The sequence below is a fragment of the Pipistrellus kuhlii genome, unplaced genomic scaffold (genome assembly GCF_014108245.1).
Source record: "Pipistrellus kuhlii isolate mPipKuh1 unplaced genomic scaffold, mPipKuh1.p scaffold_m20_p_3, whole genome shotgun sequence".
In the NCBI taxonomy this organism is placed as follows: domain Eukaryota; kingdom Metazoa; phylum Chordata; class Mammalia; order Chiroptera; family Vespertilionidae; genus Pipistrellus; species Pipistrellus kuhlii.
This window is the reverse complement of record NW_023425529.1, coordinates 160,356,428-160,375,040: the sequence shown is the minus strand read 5'-3', so window position 1 is coordinate 160,375,040 and position 18,613 is coordinate 160,356,428. Positions and strand designations below refer to the sequence as shown.

Genomic DNA, 18,613 nt, shown 5'->3' with positions numbered 1-18,613 from the left:
AGTCTTCAGGGAAGAGACCCAGGTTAATGCTCTCCTGGTGGTTTTGAGCAACCAAGGGTGAGAAGCACCTCCCTGGAGAGATGAGGAAAGTGTCCTGAATCCTCTCTCTAGGCAGGCCCACGCCTCACCCCTGTCCCTTATTAAGCACAGTAAGAAGGGAACAAACAATAGCCCACAAATCTTAGAATCTACCCAGTTGAAAAAGTATATTAACTAAAAAGTATATTAACTAACTCACTCTCCTTTTCACATTTAAGTGAATTTCTGGTAAGTGTGCAGTAGAATGATCCAATATTCTCAACAACAAAAATAATCCAATCAATATTCCAACCAAAAAACTCAAACTATTAAATACGTTAGTTTATTTTTAATATTTTACTTTTAATAGATGCAGATTCCAGAATGAGAACAGGTACAGGGGCAAGGGAGTCCTTAACCCTCCAGGAGAGGGCTGAGGCCCGACCAGAGCTGTCTAATCTGAAATTCCTTCAATCTGAGTGGCCTAGAGACAATACTACATAATGAAATACAACAAATACAAACCATATAGAAATCAGGATAGAAGAGGCCCAGATATTAAAATACTTTTAAGGATAAAAATATGTTTTAAGAATTCTCTCATGGGGAAAGAGAGACAGGGCTGAACATGACAAGGCATGTAGTGAGAAGGAGGCAATACTGTTCTGTGAGGACAGATAACCTTTCTGAACTTGAAGGCTGCCCCCTGCTGGTTACTGCCTTACACAACTTACTGAAGCCCTCTGGGCCTCAGATTGCTCATCCTTAAAATGGGAAGGAGGAACAAAGAAGATACTAAGATCACAATAATGACGGCAGGTAGCAGCAATGTGCAAACGCTTCGCGTGTTCAAAAAGGATAATTATTTTTTTTAAATAGTGTGAATCTTGCACACCAAGCCTCAAGGTCTCTTGTAAAAACCTATCAAAAATTACATCCTACCAAGGAAAACTCTTATTTTCTAAAATACAAACAACTACAAGAAAAAAAAGCTTCCTTGATTGCTGTAGGTGTTCATAAACATCTTAAAGACCATCCAGAAAAAGGACCACAAGTCTCCACACCACATGCTGCACATGCCACACACACACACACACACACACACACACGCTGCAGCATACAAATCACACTGCACACACCAAACATGAACACAGCTTTTGTAGCACATACACACACACACCACAAAATGTACACACTGCAAGTGCACACTGCTTCTGCAGCACACACCACAGCATGTGCTGCACACTATACACATGCACACTGCTTCTGCAGTATACACCATAGCACATGCTGCACACACTATACACAAGCAGACATTGCTTCTGAAGCACACCCTACACACTGCACAGGCAAAACATGCACACACCAAACACTGCACACATTGCTTCTACGACACATATACTATACCATATAGCACAGCACACGCAATCATTGGTACCAACTTCCACTAATGCACATCAATATCAGCAAGAGTCCAGCTCATACTCCCAACAGATTGCCTTACTCCCTATCAACCTGTTATGGTTCCCATCCAGAATTCCTACCCAAGCTGCTGCTTCTGACACATCCTCCCCACCCCCACACTCACCTTTCAGCCTCAAGGCTCATGAGGGGAAATACAAACACCAACATGAAAGAGGAAGGACACCCCTACCAGCACGTACTCCAGGTCTGCTCAACACTGTGGATGTGATGATGCCTGCTGCCCGTCACCAAAGCAACTGCCCCCATTTGAGAATGCTTCTGTAGAACTATCACTCCCCTTACTGTCTGCTGGACACTGAATTATCCAAAGCCTTCTCCCACTATTAACTCTCAGAGTAGGAATCATGGCCGACCTCACCAGAGCCCATTTTTATAAGAGCCCATTTTAAAATACGATCACAAAATCCAAGCAGCACTATCAGTGGGGGTGCAAAGGAAAGGTTGTACCTTTTTCTACCAAAAAAAAAAAAAAAAAAAAAAAAAAAAGCAGGAAATCAACTATTTTAAAGGGAAAAGTTCTAAAATCCAAGTTGATGAAAGTGTAATCTACAAGAACAATTATAGGCAGGTATTTTAAAAGAAACATGCAAGTATAGACATAGCAGAATCACCCCAAAATTAACAACTTCCTTTATCAGGGAAAAGAACCAAATACCAAAAAGTTTCTATATAATAAATAAGCCAAAAACTTATTCTCCTTGTGTCAATTAAAGCAGGGCATTGCTATACCCTTCCTTAAAGTATCAGAATAAATGCTATTCTTTTTCTTCAGAGGCTTGTCTCAATTCCTAGTTCAGACAGGGAGTCACTAACAGTCCCTGCCTACAAAATTCATTTAATGGCCAAAAAATGTCTTCAGGACAGGAAAATACAAATAGAAAAAAAAAAGAAGAAAAAAAACACCTCTTTTTCATCCAGTTTCTCTCACAAGCACATACATCCTATTCCTCTACTGGAGGAAAACTCAGAATCTTATAACCCAGATAGAGGGTTATGATTATCTACATAAATTTTAAAAAAAGAGCACACCACTAACCCTGATACCAAGCCTAATAAGGCTGGCTTTTCCAACACAGGCTAGTCCTGGCTATCATCCTGCACAAGGTACAATTGAAGACAAACTCGTAAGAAAATTTAAAGGACCTGCCAAGATCAGTTTGGCTCAATGGATAGAGCGTCGGCTTGGGGACTGAAGGGTCCCGGGTTCGATTCTGGTCAAGGGCATGTGCCTTGGTTGCGGGCATAGCCCCAGTAGGGGGTGTGCAAGAGGCAACTGATCGATGACTCTCTCTCATCGATGTTTCTAACTCTCTCTTTCTCTCTCCCTTCCTCTCTGTACAAAAATCAATAAAATATATTTAAAAAAAAAAAAAAGAAAATTTAAAGGACCAAGTGATGCAAGAGGGCTCTGATCACAGGAGCAGTACACAGAAGACAAGCTGAGACTAGAAGGAAAATAAGCCACTGGACATGGTAGTCGCTGCAGGGCACACTGGACTCACCAGCCACAATGCATCACTTGGAGAGAATGAGAGCGCTATCAGAAAATAGTCCAAGATAACAAGCACAAAAAGGGCCACAGCAGACAAACCAGACTCTGTGGCCTCCAGAAGACCATGATTTCCCAATCCAAACCCAGAAGGGCAGGAGGGATGTCAAGTAAGAACAGGCCTTCCAAAGGCCAACCCACCTCTGAGCACTATCCCTGTGGACAGGTCAGTGAACTTCCTAGGCACCAGTTTCCTTACCTGGGAAGGGAGAGACACTCAACTGGCTGACCTTTCTAAGACACCTCTGACACAGTGTCCTTTTTAAAGAATGATCACCAACTTCAAGCAAGAGAGAACCAGGCTCAAGAAACCTGGCAGAAGGGAAAATGTAAGGGTGGGAAATTCAGGAGCTGGCCTTCTGCTTTTGTAAAAGCTGAAGCAGGAAAAATAATAATAACAATAATAATAATAATAATAATAATAGGGAAAATTAGTCACAACTCCACAATAGGTAAGGCATTCATTCCTCTGTCCTCGAGGTGCATTCCCTATTATTACTAGGTTCCAGACAAGAGGCTCCAGGCTCCAGATGACTGGGAAGGACAACAGAAACTACTGGTAGGCCTGGCGAGACGATTAAGCCACCGGCACGTTAGTCAGCACTCTCCCAGACATGACACTTCTGACGGCCTGGAAGGACTCCCTTCACACCTAGCAGGCAGGACACGTGCTCACCCAAGCTGACACCTGCCTCAGCAGAGATTGGGGGATGCTGAAGGGCCCAGCTTACTGCACTGTGCTGGGCGCTACTATAAGAAGGTTCGGCCCTGGCCTCGAGGAGGAAAGAAAACACCTGCCATCAAGCTTCAGAAAGGGCTTCCAAAAGAAGTTGACAACCGTGTCTGGTCTTAGCAGATGCGCAGACACTCAGCTATAGACAAAAGGCAGAGAGAGAGAGAGAAGTTGCACCATCTGCATCAGAAGGACACCATCTGGCCTGAGAGGCCCTCAACCCTGCCCAGTGCTCCTCCCCAATCTGTCCAGCAGAGGCCCAGAGCAACCAGCTCCCGAGAGCACCCACCACCCTGACCACTCATCACCCATAAAACACTGTCAGTGACACACCACTGAAAGAGCTAAAACTGACCATCAAAAACTTAGGAATCTGGTCCAGCCTTAACTTTTGCTAGTCCTCTAGAAATATTTTGACATATCCTTTATTTATATAGTCACAACTAGTATTGTTTGGTTCCTAAAGTAACACCTGAAATAAGGAGAGCTCACCTATACATAAGATGGGGCTGTGTCACACACACATCAACCAACGGGGTGACCTCCTATGTGCACTTGTGAGAACTCCCACATGCATAAACCTCTAGCTAAGTAGAAGATTTAGCAGAAAGCGATACCATGGTTTTCAGGAAAGCCTTGTAACCAACAGAATATTGTGGAAAAAATAGAGGTTTGAAAGGCACAGGTATTAAGAGCCGATGCCGATCCCATCTAGAAGTTTTATATTCATCACTCTATTTTCAGCTTCCTCTGTCTCTAACTCAAGGCACTGCAGCTCACTGTCACTGTTTTCTTCCATTCACACACCTCCCTGGAAGTGTGTGCATCCCCACCAATAGCCATGCCTTCCCATAACGTGACATGCACCAGTCCTGAGCAAGATGATGCATGTAACCATGTAACCCCATGCAAAAGTTCTAGAAGCCTTTGAGTTTTCTGCCAGCCTCTCTGTTCTTTTCTTTTAAATGACCAGCACAGAATATTGTTTAAAAAAAAAAAAAAAAAAAAAAAAAAAGGAGTCACCTGTGTGGTCCAGGGAAGCGGGCCACAGTCCTGCCTTTAGGAGGGAAAAGATTCAAAAAAATGTGAGGACTGTGCTTGAAAATCACCAGCGTACCCACCCACTATGGGAGAACTACATTCATGTGCCACGCTTTCCTCTTTAAATTGAGTTCCCACACCTTCTAATTGGATAGATCAGATATCAAATTCATTCTGCCAAGTGCTGACACACCCAACAAAGAAGTGGAACGGGGTTTTCCAAGATAACCAGAAGATGCCTGAATCTAAATAAGACCTAAAAGTTTACCTCACCTTGGCTTCCAAATTCACCACGGGTATTAGATCTCAGGAGTATCTTCCACATATTAAAATAGAAAAGCAAACTTTACATCAGTAAATAGATTGTGTTATGCATCAAATAATGAAGACACTGTTAGCCAGGAATCTTTCAACTGCAAGCAGCAAGTGAAACGCAACTCAAATGGCTTAAACAAACAAAATTTATCAGTTCACATAACTAATAAGAATGGCCAACAGTCATGAAACACCGAAAGCTTAAGGCCCTCTCTTTCCTCTGCTTTCCTGTGTGGGCTGCAGCTTTAGGAATGTTCTTCCTTTTAAGGTACCACCACTGCCAGCAGCCCCAGACAGCCAACAAGTGCACCACCTCAGCAGTGCCTGGCTGTACCTGCCCACTCCAACTGCACAGCCGCTGTGGCAGAGCATCAAGGAGACTGTGCAAGTCAATAATGTGCACAGCCCCCTGGCAAATCTGCACACGTGTGACGTACAGTGCAGAGAGTTCCTGTTCACAGAAACACAGACATCACCAACCAAAACAGACTCTGACCCTAGCCATACTGATATCAAAGCAAAAATAGATGACTCCCACCTAAATGATGTCACTGGCTGATAACAACCATACATATACCAAAAAAGAAAATACCAAGGAACGTGGGGAGAAAAAATCTTCTTTCCAACATCTCTGTACTAATAGAAAGACCCCTACCTCGTAAGGCTAAGTCAGCATTTCTCAATCATGCAGCTTGAATGTTCCAAATGCAACAAGTCAGGTCAACTCTTCCAGTGAGTTTATGAGGAAGCTATTTTTGACATAAGAAATTGCTACTTTTGGCACAGCTCTAGAGTGTGGTTCCTGAAGTATAAAAATATAATTTTGCCCTATCACATTGTCAAATGGAATTTGTGAATTTAGAACATGATGAGTAAAAACGAATCTTAAATAAGTTGTGCTATTTAAGTTTAATGCAAATGGTCCCTACTGTTGGAAAATGTGAAAAACAGAGCCAGGGTGAATTTTTGCTTTCGTGGCTTCTTTAGGTTTTGTACTTAGTTCCACCTACTCCCACACTCAGGGATAAAATTAAAGTTGGATGATGAATTCTACTTGCGCCCAACATATCCCCAAACAATTTTTCAGTTTAAAATGAGAACTAAATCATATTGTTTTGTGGAGTCTACTGTATCAATAACCCAAACCAGGAGGACAGGGACGGAAACACCAACCAAGTTATTTTAGGTACATTGGTCAAGAAGGCCTGGGGAAGGGGAAGGACAAAGTCCTAAGAGAGGCACGGCAGCTAAGCAATGAAAGGATTGAAAAGTCTTAGTCACCAACAGAAATCACCACGGAGCTGAAGCATAGGCAGCAGAAAAGAGGACGGGTGCAGCAGCCGAGGAGAACAAGGCCCCTGGGTGCTGTGCTGGAGACTTCATGTCAAGCTTATTTTACAAACAGATGTGAAGAGAAGAGGCAGACTGGCTTTGGGGCCTGAGAAACAGCATGGCAGGACTTCTCGGAATTTTCTTTTTATTTCAAATGCCCCAGACTAAGGGCTAGAGAAAACTGCAGTCAAGACATAAGAGTGCAGACAAAAACAGCCTGGAGAAAAGCCTGCCCTCTCTGGCCAGAGCATCAGAAAAAGACAGCCCAACAGATGAGAAGCTGCTAGACAAGTAACACCAGGGGAAACACGCCCCTCCCCTCATGCTGCTCACCATGCCCTATGGAGTTCCACATCTTTCATTACGGAGTAAACTTGAAGGTGATAAATTAAGAAAGACAGTTTTCTGGTATAGTATTTAAATTTATCAAAGTAATTACTGAAAAATTAAGAATCACCAAACAGTGCAATTGAAAAATTGGGCTATACAGGGGTTTATGAGGAAGGTGGGAGGCAGGGCAGGTATACTAAATCCTCCCTTTCACGGGGATCTAAATGAAGGAAGTCACAGTGGCCACAGAGGAAGTGGATTAGAATGGGATTTTACAGGTGAAAATCTAAAGGGCTTTGTAATGATTAGCTATTACAATGATAACATGAGAAAGTACAAGTACTTTACAAACTATTCAACGCTATGTAAATATAACTTTCATCATGAGACATGAAAAGTTCAAAGGAAGTTTGAGTGATCAGAAAAACTGAACAATAAGTAGATGGTGCTTGACATTAAGACTTAAGTGTAATTGCCATTAAAACATCCAAATGCTCACTTTCAGAGACAGAAAAACATAAGCTTAAGACCAAATATTTTCATTCGTTCAGAACATTTTCATTTTTTAAAAAATTAAGACCCAATACTTCTAAATACCATAAAATGCTATCTCTTTGCCTGCAAGTCTCTCTGTAATTTTTAGTTCCATATATATACACATATATATATGTGTATATGTGTGTATATGTATATATACATATATATGTGTGTATATATGTATATATATGTATATATATGTATATATATATATATATATATATATATATATATAAAATGTGTACTTATTTCAAAATAAATACCACTTAATAAAGCTTACGAGCATGAGCACAATGACACAATGAGACTGCTGGCATCCCCAGACCTCTTTACCATTTGTTGGTCTTAGTTATACCTTGAAGGGCTATAGTTGAGTCCCTTGTGCTGGGCCCAATCTTTATTAACTTTAAAAAAAAAAATGCTTTCTAAAATGTATGACACCTGTCTAGGCTGAGCATTCCCCTTCCATGCCTATTATAATCTCCAGGACACTAAAATTTCCCCCCAAAGTATGAAGTTATCACATATCTCAAGCAGTTAGGTCCCAGAATGCCATAATTCAAATTTCCCTTTACCAGTAATTCCAATTTAGGGCAGTTCATCAAATTCAGGACATTTTGTTGGTTCAACTCAACAAATCAACTTGGTAAGTTTGAAGGCCAACCAGAAAGCAGTAGCAGGTTTTATCCCCCACCCAGATATTCTGACTACCCATTATTACAAGCTGCCATCTGAAAGGTCTCTTTCTTTCTAAATCGCAACCCCATGTCACTCACTGTCCCTCTTATAGGCCTTATAGGAGCTGCCTGTTTCCCATTTACATATATTCATTTTTTTGCCATGTAGACTTACTGATGCTTCCAGCAAAGACATCTTGTTCCTCTGTGTGTTCCCTTAAGGCAAGACATAGGTGCAAGAACTGGTCTCATAAATTGTATGCAGACTAGCACCACCAGAAGAAACACTTCCCTGTTCTCCACTAGCAATCCTAATAAAGATGGGATATGCAAATTGTCCGTATGGTGGCACCTACAGCCAATAAGAAAGGAATATACAAACTGACATGACAAGGTGAGAGGCGGAAGGCAGCTCAAGCCAGAGCGAAGGTGGAAGGTGCCGGCCAGAGCAAAGGCCCGTCCCGGGTGCAGGAGGGAAGCCGATGCCAGCAGCCAGGGAATGGAAGGCCTATTCTTGCACAAATCTTCATACATCAAGCCTCTAAGTGAAATATAAGCTTGATCTTCATTATCACATTTTTCAAAACACATTCTATCCAATAAATGCTCTGGTCAAAAAAAAATCCCATGTTCTCATCCTATGTGAACAATGAAACAATCTTCCTAAGAACACTCAACAGCCTCATATGAAATTACCTTCTCCTCTTCCATGGGCCAGTTCTAAATGAAGATTCCAACAGTTTTTGAAAACCAGAAAGAAGGTAAGTTTCTAGGGTTTGTCTTGGCAAAGAGATCTCAAAATTGAAGTTGAGACATGAAATTTAATATACAAACTTCCAATCCCCTAAACTGCCTTGTCTTGATTCTTCAAGCATCTCCATTTGACTGATGTTCTTCAAACTCCTGACCATGATCCAAATAAAAAATGCCTTTTACATTATAATCAGTACACGCACATAAAATCCAAAGTCGTTGTGCAATCTGAATTTTTAATACATTCAGTGCTAAGAAATAAACAATTAGCAAATGCCACAAGCATAGAAGTTAGTCACGCTTTTAATAAAGTTAATGATCCATTATCTCTGATTTCTTTATTCTCCGGGTTACTATACATCACACCCAAAATGATAGAGGATGTGTAGAAAACTAACAGTTTACAATTAATCATCCTAAATCTTAAGTAAAGACCATCTCAGTTGCATGGTGCAGATTAATTAACACATTAAGAATTCAAAATCATGAACTTATGGGCACTATACTTGCCTAGTTTCCTGAAAAGATCAATGTCCAAGGGTCCATAATCTTCCCTCAGTCCTCTCCCTTTTACAGAGCTTTCACCAACTGAAATGCCACCATCTCGTTTCAGCTGGCCTTCAATTCTAAATTTGGAAGTTCTGAAATCTCCATAAACTTGACTCAAATACCAACTCTGCCACTTAGTGAATATCATGTATCAGGCATATTTACCTCTCTAGATCTGTTTCTCCTCAGTGTTCCAAGGCTAACTGAAGCTACTTTACAGCCTTGCCCTGTGGCTGCTCTAGTACTTAGGAGCCACTGAGCAGTCACTATTACTATCCAGCTGCTAATATAGTGTTTAAAGTTATTGCATTTTTATCAGTCTTCTCATTAGTGCAATGGAAATGTTCTGTTGGTTCCTTCCTCTCCAATTAATTTTTTTACTATTCACATCTCAAGTCCACCTGGATAAAATGAGCTCATGTCTTCAGTATGAGTTAGAGACTGACTGATTGCTTGATAATGGAAAGCTTATACAAAGGCAATACATACAGAGCTCAAAAAGTAGATGACTAAATTTACAAAATGTAATCTTCAGATTCTTGAAAGCAGAAAGTAACATATTCTCTTCAACACGCCAAAATGCACACAACTTTCTAGCTCTGATGCCCAACACCACCTTCAAATGTCTTTTCCTGAACAAAGCCTGAGGTCCCAAAGGCAGCCTCATACCGTGTAGCTAACACCATGAGTAACTAAATTCAGGAAGGATGACCAAGGGATGCTAGGAGCATCAAGTAAAAAGCTTTTTGGGAGGGACTACCCACAGATTACATACTAAGTACAAGGGAGAAAGGGCATCTTTACAACTGAGAGATCTGGTGAATGTCACCTTAGATAAGTGATAGAACTTAGTATTGGCAGTATGGAGTACATTGACATTAAGTTCATTCTGATATGATCCATGGGTATACAGCACATCACTTGTGTAGAATTCTTGCCTAAAATGTTTAACCTAGCCTGGCCAGTGTGGCTCAGTTGGTTGAGCATCACCCCATGCACTAGAGCACTGGTTCAATTCCCAGTCAAGGCACATGCCTGGGTTGCAGGCTCAATTAGTAGCAGGAGGTGTGCAGGAATCAGTCAACCAATGTTTCTCTCTCGTCAATGTTTCTCCCTCTCTCTCTCTCTCTGAAATCAATAAAAACATATACATAAATACATACATATGTACAATAAAATATAAAAAAATAAAATGTATAACCTAAATCAGATCCTGAACAGACTGTGGGACACTCTACATAACAACTCTGTATTCTTCAAACCCATCAGTCATACATGATAAAGGTGGAGGAACTCTTCTGGAAATGAAAGAAACTAACAAGATATGACAAACCAGATGCAATGCATGAGTCCTTGTTTGAAGCCTACATTTTAATAAAAACAAACAACAGTCACTTGGAGACCACTGGGCAAGTGTGAATATGGACTGTACGTATATTACTAAAACAATGGAAACAGTCTTGGATGTATCAACATACCTTGGTTATGGAAGAGAATGCTCTCATTTTAAAAACATACATGCTGAGTATTCAAAGGCAAGCATCAGGTCTACCATGTGGTTTAAATGATTAACAAAATGCAAATACTGTATGTCAGAAAACAAAAGGGCAAAAGTGTCTACAACGTCAATCTAAGTGAAGGCACAGAGTATTTACATTAGTATTCCAATGTTAATTATAAATTTTTCAAAATAAGAAAAGGGGGCATATTATGAGGTTCTCTCTAGCAGCCCCTCACCACCCTTTGCCCCTCCTTTTAAGTAGAAAATAAAAGCATTTCACTCATCATCCTTAGGCCTTTCCTGAAACAAAGATTTAAATGAATAATTCTGATAGGCCCAACATCACTTCAAGATCTCAATTGTTGATACCCAGATTTCCCTCAAATTCCCACCACAGATGGCTGGCCTAGTTTTGCAATGAGAAGGCTGGAGAAAAATATACTTTCCTCTCTGCCTTGCTATGCTGGATTTTTGGCTCTTCAAACATGGGAAAATCATGTGGTTCCCTCTCCCAGCCAGATTTCTGGTTACCTCACCACACCCTAATTTTAAAGACCCAGCTGGGTCAGCTTAAACACCAAAATAATTAAATCACAAACTCTCCAAAGGGACTGTGGAATCAGTATATTAGAATCTCCACACTGCAACCCAAGTGGTTGCAGTTTTATTTTTTTTAAACATTCTAAAAGCAGACCTCACATCTAAATATGATCTGAAAGGCCTTGGATTGTGTTTTGTAGTTATTCAGGGAACCTGTCCTTACTGGTTCCTAGGACTTAAAGGAATTCTTCAGGGATACAAACTGCTTCAGGACAAATACCGGTCAGGAAAAAGAGGGATGAGAATTTCTCCTTCCTACAAGACCAATTGGGATTTTCTTGATTTGTTTTTAAGTGAAAATAAAAAAGTGATGAAAGATATTCAAAAAAGCCTGTTTTTTGTGTGTTTTAAGTGAGAAGTAAGAAAGAAGGAATGAGGTCAAAAGGCAAAACACCAAGTAACTAGAATTTTCTATAGACAGAGAAATAGGCAGTCATGATCACACATGTGCATGAGTTCCAAATTCATACTGTTCTCACTCATCAGTCATGACTGACATTATTTCACTTTTCACAAGGCCTTATTGGAAAAAAAGAGCATGGACCCTTGATAAAGAATTGTCCCCCACATCCTTGTCCAATTGCAAAATGAAAAATGCACGTGTGATCTAGTAATATTCAAAATAATGCGTGAGTTTGTCAAACAACAATTATTTCCCCCACTCTAAGGCTAGTGAGAAACTTTCCCATCAACGCCCAGACTCCCCTGCACGGTCAGCTGAGCCAGCCCAGACAAGCCAGCACAGAGCAGCAGCACGTCCCAAGTGACAGCTGCAAGCACACCACTAGCTGTAGTCTGGCAGAGGGCAGGCCCTCCCACTTCCTCAGTGAGCATGGCCCTCCTTAACTCCGCACGTATGCAGAATGCATCCTATCCACTACCAGACATATTTCATCTAGATCAGATGCCTCTATCTGAGCTAGGACCAGTTTCTAACAGAAAGATTCTGGGCCCTTTCCATTGTAGAGACAAAAGATTGATAATAGTCAAACATGGATTTCTTCAATATACACAATACCCCTTCCTCAGACTACCCTAAGTCTCCCACAGTGGGGACTACAGAGATTTCCTGTCCCTGTGTAAGGAGTCTCAGGGAGCTCTGACATTTTGTGGCATATCACCCCCAGCGGAGGCCTGAGGGAAAGAGTCTGCACAGAGAGCTTCTACTCTTCTGTGCTCTCTATGGGACACCCTCAATTTCTCTTGTACCAGTTTTCTAACCAGGCTCAAGGTCTCTCCTGATTCTGAAACTCTAGGATGCTAAGAACTACCAGGTCCCCACGCTACCTCCCGCTGTGCTCTGCCAAAGGTAAGCCATCGCCAAGAAGGCCAGGCCCATAACAACTCCTCAGCTACAGTCAGGCTGCCAGCACAGCTAGTCTCCCTTTGTTTATTAGATCAGCAGACACCTACTTCATAAATTGAGAAAAAATGGTGACTTTCTCAGTTATATTTTAGCTAGATGTAGTTCATAAAACCATGCCGTGAAAGAATAAAATAAAAATTTGAGCGTTGAGAAGAAGAGTAAAAAATGTGCATGAGGTGGGAGGTGGAGAGAAAAGGCTAACTTGTGAGAGAACAGATGGGACTCTACAGACATGCTGAGCCCCTTTACCAATGGCCTAGATGGGGCACCCCATAGGGTTTTTACCAATTCAACAAATATCTATTTAGTGTCTGTTAATTGACAGACATTAAAACTCAAATATTAAACAAAGATGTACAATCTGCAAACCAGGGAGACACAAGTACAAGTAATGGCTGTGATAAAGGTGTCACAGGCAGAGGCAAACAGCAGAAACAGTCTGAAAGACCTTGCAAGTGACAGCAGAGTTGAGGATGGCCAGCTTCAAAGCAGAAAACCGTGCAGATGGCCACCTCAAGGGGCTCCTGGCACAGAGACAGACGGGCATCAGCAACAGCCTCCGCGGGAGATGCAGGCACAGCCGGGCTCCCTGTTTGAACCTGGCCACACCGCCCAGTAGCTGAGGAAGCATGGCTCTGTTCCTAAACATCTCTAGCTCAGTTTCTTTTCTAATGTGAAAGTCACTACAAGATAATACAGGGGAAGCCACCAGAACAGCACCTGGCACAGGACCCATGCCACTATTTGAAAAATGAAACCATTAACAAGTACCATTCGGACATCTCAAATAGTCTGACATTCCTGGAAATACTAAGTCCAAGAGCACGTAGGAGGGCCAGAAGAAGTGGAAAGGGTTCAAGTCATGAGAACCACCCACTACTATGGCCAGGCTCCTGAGCCGGACCCTCTGAATGATGGAGATCAGGAACAGACAGGCTGGCAGGACCCTGGGCTGGAAGCCACAGGGGCTATCCCACAGGTGGCAACACTACATGAGAAGACACACAGCAGGCTCAATTAGTGGAATAAATACCAAAGTAAAGACCAAGAGAAAGAGCCACGTGTTAAATTTTACTTCCGGGATAGGAGAGGTAGGAACTGTGTGCTTCTAAGGCTTGGAATATGCTATGTACACCTCTTACTTGAATAAAAGGAAGTTTTTAAATGCAACCTGATGATATGCCCTTGGTGTCCTCTAAGACCTATGCCTCTAGCCGAGGTCGTATTCTCATGGTGGCAAAACAGCCTATTTTATTGCACGTATTAAGTAACACCAGTACTTGCTGAATAACTAGTTAAGACTTGAGTTATACAACTCTTAAGTGAGCCTGACCAGCTGCGTTGAAAAGATCTGCATAGTTACCCAAGGAGGCCCAGCAGGCAGACCTGAAGTATCTGAGTCCCTCCTCAAGGGCTTTTCACAGGAAGATTAGAATCATGGGTGAGGCCCTGTTATTAAACCGGTAGCTAGTGAAAGAGGTAGAAGTTTCACTGAATACTACAATCCTGGCTTTGCAGAAACGTTAGCTATCTGGCCTGATGCTCAGCTCTAGCTAAGTCCCCTTTATGAAGGCACTGGAAAAGTTAGACACCAGAGTTTCTCTCTTCCCTTTCACCCTGAGGTTCTCCCACTGGGAAATGCACACTAGCCCCACTTTCCACCTTCTTATCATCCCAACACCAGAGGATGACTTTCTCAAAAGGATCCTTTTTACCCAGGAGGGGAACCTTTTTTCTGCCGAGGGATATTTGGGTATTTATAATATCATTCACAGTACGTACAAAATTGTCGATTTAAAAATTATGTTGCTATGAAAAAAAAGCTCCTAGATTTCTTGAATTTCAAGTCCCACCTGCAGTTGCCTTGGCAGGGCCAGAAGTTCCCCACCCCTAGCTTATAAAGACAAAACTCTTGAGTCTATATTAATTACCTCCTGTCATTATTACTGACAGGCAGGTGGAATTGTGACTGCCTGGGAAGCTGCACAAAAGATACTATCTTGACTTCCTAGCAGTGGAAGCACTCTCACAGCAAGCATGGATGTGAACTGAGATGATAATTTACCGTGTCTTATTCTTGTTCCTCCTCCTCCTCTTGCCTGGGATGAGGAACACAATTTATTAGGCTTACCAGGCCTGCCTGGACTTTAGCCTTATTACAACAGATAACAGGAACTTAAAATATGTGAGCTGCCTTCACATTGTCCTTTTTTACACTTACTTCCAACTTATTCTAATTCCTGGGTCCCTTCAGGAATTCCTCGGGGTCTTCACTGTTCAGGAGTCCTCTGGTTGAGGTGGAACAGTGGGATGTTCTGGACCTTGGGTAGATGCCCTACATCCCAATGCCTTAGTTTTCTAATTATAATTTGGGGATAATAATGACACAACCTCATAGAGCTGCTTAAAAATTGAGTTTAATACACATTTAGAACAGGGTCCAGGACATAAACACTCAGAAAATGTTACTTATTCTTGTTATCCACTATACACCTCTAAGATTAATGCCACTAGGCTGATCCAACTATACAATTTGCATGTTCCAGCACAAACAGAAAATGCAGAGCTTTTGTTGAATAAATCTTAAGAATTTCAGAGAGGGACAGCAGAGCATTAAACCAAGTGCAGGGCCCTGACTGCCTACAAAGGTCACACATCCACAAGGCCTGTCCTGCCATCAGCTGAATTTTCCTGACAACTTGCCTATGTTCCTTGCTCGGAGTCAGGCTAACAGTACTGCCTTATAATCATTAAATAGTTCAACTACCTTCAGTCCAGGTGTCAACATACTTGGAAGAACCACTGGATCCAAGTTCAAATCCTGACTCTCTCACTTGCTGACCGATGACCTGTGACCTCTTAACCATCTGATGTGTCAATCTCAACTGCAAAATGGGGAAAGCAACATCTTCTTTGCAGGGTATTTGGGGGGTTTAAGCAAAATAGTATATATAAAATGTCTAGCACATAATTTGTACTCAACAAATGTTACTGTCATTTAATTTTAAAGAGGACTGTATTTCTCCAGCCTGTTCAATGATCTAGATTTGCACTTGCACTGTCCAGTGTGAGGCCACTTGCCACGTGAGCTGTTGAGCACTTGAAATGTTGCTAATCCACAGCTGAGATATGCTGTGTGACAAATATACACAAGATTTTAAAGACTTAACAAGCTCATTAATAGTCTTAGATTAACTATTCATTGAAAGAACATCATTATGGATATGGTGGATTAATAAGAATGCATTATTAAAATTAACTTCATGTTTCTTTTTACTTTTTAAATGTCAATGGAAATCTTTAAGTTACAGATGTAGTTTGCATTATATGATCTAGACAATGAGGCACCCAAACATCTGAAATAGAGGGAAAGGTCTAGTTTTCCACACTGGAAAAGCAGCCTAGACACAGAAATGACTAACTGCTCACCATTCAAGACAGTTTGATAGGAACTAAATAAAATATAAGACAGTCAACTTTGACAATTTTTGCCAGGAAAAATTAAAATAAAATTATAGTACCTGAGTAGAATTTGGCTTTCTTTGCTTTTAAGTACCTACAAAATGTTCAGAGAATACCCTTTTCACCTCTCAAATGACCCTTTTTTAATGACAAAACATTTCAATTTTTTTGAAAGGCAATTTCTGGTAAAGGCATAAATAAACTGACTTCAAAATTTATACAGTAGGTCCATCAATAAATACTATGTCATTACCTACCATTTTCAGCTTACCACCGAGTCAATGATACAGAAGATGACTAGCTAAGACGACTGCTCTGTGGCCTAAAACACCTTCAATGCAAAGCTATCGTATACAGTTTAACTATCTGTCTAAATCTAAAACGAAGGTAACACTTGGGTGACGCATGCCATCCCTAAGGAAAAGACTATAGATATACTTTTGTCTATTCAAATTCTTTGCCCTGGCCAGTGTGGCTCAGTTGATTGTCTTCCCAAGCATTGAGAGGTCGAGGGTTCAATTCCAGATCAGAGCACATCCCCAGGCTGCAGGCTCCATCCCCAGTAGGGTATGTGCAAGAGCCAGCCAAAAGAGGTTTATTTCTCATTGATGTTTCTCTCTCTCCCCCTTCCTTCCTCTTTCTAAAATCAATAAAAAATAATTTTAAGTAAGCCTACATAAATAAGTTTTAATTTTCCAAATAAGCATGTGTTAATTATTTCAATTTTTTTTTTTTTTCTTAAACCTCACCCGAGGATATTTTTTTCCATTGAGTTTTAGAAAGAGTGGAAAGGACAGAGGGAGGGGAGACAGGGAATAGAGAGGAGTTGGGAGAGAAAGAGGGAGAAAAACATCGATGTGAAAGAAACACATCATACCTCCCACATATCCCAACCAGGACAGGGGATTGAGCCTGTAATACATGCCCTTGACTGGGAATCAAAACTGAGACAGACCCTTGGTGTGCGGGCTGACTCTAACCACTGGGCAACACTGGCCAGATTATGTTATTTTAATAGTATTTTAAAACATTCCTTTGGATGAAATCTCAATCATAACGTTGGCTAAAAATCTAGAAGAGAATTGAGAGTTTGTCCTTCAGAAGCACACAGGAAAGGTAAGTGTTTAAGAATGTGTAAGGCAATTTCTTTCCCAAAACCTCACCCTAACTCACTAAATCAGTTCAGCTGATTACAATACTGCAGAGCCCGCCAGAACATCTTTTTGTACACTCACCTTGAAGAGAGAAAGTGAAAATGACATCATTCACACACAAAGGGAAATCAGCACCTTTGCAGTCCCCAGGTGCGCTTCCAGCCAGAGTTCCCACTTACACAGAGCAGCCACAGAATGCCACTGGCCAGCACAAAGCTGTTACTCGTGAGAAAGCTGAAAAGTAACTGCAAATGTCTGAGGTTTTCAACTTTTGTTTTCTATTCTAGCAGCTTTTCTTTTACATCCTCTTTGAAACATCCAATGCAAGAAATTATGAGTGCCTTACATTTGCCTTAGTTTACCATGCACATAAGTATACAGGCACAGACAACAATACAAGGATGAAAAGGTGTTTTCCATCTTCCTGTGTGAAGAGAAAACACAATAAATACAGGCAGTCACAGGCCTGGAAAGGAGTAGAGCTCTCATATCCTAACTGGGCAAAGGAATAAAAATATCTGGACATTTGGCAGTGAAGTGTTCAAAATCTTTTAAAAGCTCCTACCTTTGGCCTAGCAGTGCCCTATCAGGGAATGGCTCCTTAAAAGATAATGATGGAGGGAGAAACAAAGATGGCAGCATAGGTAAACACCTGAACTGCTGCCTCGCACAACTTTAAAACTACAACTACAAGACAAAATGAACATCACCAAGAACCATAGAAAGGCTGGCTGAGTGGAAATTCTACAACTAGAAGAAAAGAGAAAAGCACACTGAAATCACAGGAGCTGCAGAAGGCAGAGGTACAGAGGCCCAAACACGCGAAGAGGGCTGGCAACTGATATGCGGCTGTCCTTGTCCAGCAGAAAGAAGACACAAGCTCCTGACTGCTCTGAACTCCAGTTCCGGGCAAGACTCTAGGGACCCAGACTCATATGGGGAAAAATTGGACCATCTGGCAACGGGCGGGACTATAGGGCAGCTATCTCTCAGAGGTGCTTGCAGCGATTACCACGGACACTGAGACCCAGGCACCTCTTAGGGCAGGGCTGACCGGAAGCCATTGCTGTTTGCTCCTCCCTGAGATCCTGCCCCACCACAGCTTTTGCATAAGAATGGCCTGGTACTTTGAAAACTAAACTTATCTAACAAACTGCAACTGAGTCAGTGAGACCCAGAACATCCAAAAGAAGGCCCAAGGCCCCTCGGCA

At 41.6% G+C, this 18,613-nt stretch overlaps 1 protein-coding gene across 15 annotated transcripts in view; it reads right to left on the bottom strand.

Moving 5' to 3' along the window:
* Nucleotides 1–18,613, bottom strand: part of ARHGEF7 (Rho guanine nucleotide exchange factor 7) — a 134,289-nt gene that overhangs the window by 77,631 nt on the left and 38,045 nt on the right. The window lies entirely within an intron of this gene.